Source organism: Poecilia reticulata, linkage group LG13 (assembly GCF_000633615.1).
Source record: "Poecilia reticulata strain Guanapo linkage group LG13, Guppy_female_1.0+MT, whole genome shotgun sequence".
In the NCBI taxonomy this organism is placed as follows: domain Eukaryota; kingdom Metazoa; phylum Chordata; class Actinopteri; order Cyprinodontiformes; family Poeciliidae; genus Poecilia; species Poecilia reticulata.
Window position 1 is genome coordinate 33,486,612 of NC_024343.1, and position 2,559 is coordinate 33,489,170.

The window sequence follows — 2,559 nt, forward strand, 5'->3', positions numbered from 1 at the left end:
CAGTTAGCGTCACAGCTCCAGTTAGCATCACAGCTAGCATTGAGCATCACAGCTCCAGTTATTGTCACAGCTAGCATTGATCATCACAGCTTCAGTTAGCGCCACAGCTAGCATGACATTCAGTTCTCAGTTTTCACAGCAGCTGCTGCTGCTGCTCCCAGTGGGTTTCCATAACCTCAGGCTGCTGTGGGTCGACCAGAACCGATCCTCTTGCTCAGGTTCTACTGACACCACCAGTAACATGCGCTGAAGCCACATGTTTACATCCACCCAATGAAAACACGCATCCACAACTCAAAGAAAGTTAAAATCTCTAAAGATGTTCTGGCCTGAAGCCGTTTGGATGTTAAAACGTGTTTTTTTGGGGTGTGAAAACTTCTGGCTTCGGTTTGAGTTCTGGTGGATTTCTGTGACCTAAAACATCACAACACGGTTACATCTGCTGGGATCCGCTTTTGGACCCGACCCGCGCTGACCCATTCAGGCGGTCTGTTGGTTCTGCTTTTAGAAACGGTTCAGGAGGATCCCGACCTTCAGGTCCAAATAAAGACAGGGTAACCGAAACGGATCCCTGAGGAACTCCAGACCCTGACTGGGTTCATGTTACTCATTCATTCATAAATGTTTCAAACTAAGTGTGTTTACTAGCTAAATATTTAGTTTTTCTCCGACAGGCTGCAGAACCAGAGCAGAACCCGGTCGGTCGGATCTGAACTCAGGCGGTCCAGAACCGCCGGGGTCACGGCGTGTCTGCCTTCATGACGCCTCCGGACGTCCATCTTGGCGCGTTTCCATGGCGACTGCGGCTCCAGGAAACGTTTCTCCTGGAGTTTCTGGTCCGTTCGGCGGGACGGCCCGGTTGGATCGGCCGGTTCGGACGCGGACCGGAACCGACAGACTCCTGGGAACATTCCGGTCCATCTCAGTTCAAACTGGGTTTTTTTTTTTTTTCCTCCAGGAGATGCTGAGGCTTCAAAGCAGCTCTTTGTCCATGAGCAGGACGCGGCAGGCCGTAACCATGACGACGCGTCTCCTCTTTCACTCCGGGCCACCAGGAAGTTCGGGCCGGTCGCTCCGGCGACCAATCAGAGGCCGGCGCTGCCGTGATGTCACAACGGGGGTCAGTTTGTGTTTCTGTCACCGACAGGAAGCTGCAGTGACAGAACCAGCTGGTGGTTCTGGTTCTGGTTCTGGTCCATTCATCTTCCTCTCGTGACTCCGTCCTGCAGAGCTTCAGTGAGGAAGAGGAGAAGGAGGAAGAGGAGGAGGAGGAGAGTGACGGATGAATGAACAGGCTTTAATCAGCCGCCATTATTCTGTTTGTTTGCAGGAAAATGCGTCCGGACTCGGCCGGGTCGGCGGTCGGAACCGGCCCGCTTCGCCCTGGAACCGGTCCAGAATCTGCTCGGTGCTTCAGGCGCGTCTGTGGGCCAGACCTGCTGCTGCTGCAGCTGCTGCTGCTGCTGCTCACATATTCCCTCAAATCCAAACCAGATCCTGGACTCATCAGCATCCAGCCGCTGGACGCAAACAGCAAACTCTGATTTCCTGCAGTCAGTGAAGGCACCACGTTCATTTCCCGCCTTTATCTAAAGTTTTCTATCTTTTTTTGAAGTTTGCATATTTGAGAACAGGAATCCCTCCTGACATGCGGACATGTTTCAACCTGATAGCTGATCAATACAAACTCCTCCAGGATGCAGGTGATCGATCAGATATCAGATATCAGATCAGATCAGATATCAGATCAGATATCAGATCAGATATCTGCCTTTACAAAACGTTCCTCTTTTTATAAACCCAACTTTGCAGATTTAAAATCAGAGAAAAATGACTAAATTACTCAAATGAAACATAAAAGTACAGATTCGTGGACGCAGTGGGCCAGAAGCTCAGCCCTGAGGGACGCCACCACCACGCGGCGCCTCAAACAAAAACTTTGTATCGATGTCAGTAAAACGGTTTGTTTCAGTTAAAGAAAAAACATCGAATGAATGAAACCTTCAGAAATCAGCCGACGTGCCACTGAGTTGGTTTGAACTGTAACACACACACACAGACAGCAGGAGGCGCCAGAGCTGCTGTCCGTTTCCCCCACGGCCACCTGAAGGAATATGTTTTTTATCCGGCTCCATTTTTATTCATCTGCCCACAAAATCCCCCCCTTTAACACGAGCATATTTATGAATAAATCAACTTTTTTCACTAAATCTTTAATGCGAGTCAGACGCAGGCAGCTGCCTGTCGTCCCAGGCTGGACCACCAGATGGCAGTGTGAGGCGCCAGCTGCACCTTTAAATGTCTTCTTGAAACCTGGTTACAGATTACATGAGTGAATAAATTCATAAAAGTTTTTATCAGACAAATCTGATCAGCTGCAGTAAAATCTGAATCAAATTAAAATTAAATTATGCCGGTAAATAAATGACCGCCGTGTTTTGGGGTTAATCAGTGACGCGACCTCCAGATCATTTCAATGTGACATCAAAGTCATTCAGAGAGCAGAAAGGAAACTCACTGATCTGCTCAGAACCAGCAGAGGTCCAGAACCAGAACCAG

At 49.2% G+C, this 2,559-nt stretch overlaps 1 protein-coding gene across 2 annotated transcripts in view; it reads right to left on the reverse strand.

The window, feature by feature from the left end:
• The window catches only part of LOC103475299 (tumor necrosis factor alpha-induced protein 2-like), a 46,827-nt gene that overhangs the window by 37,754 nt on the left and 6,514 nt on the right, over positions 1–2,559 (reverse strand). The gene's annotated exons all lie outside the window — the stretch shown is intronic.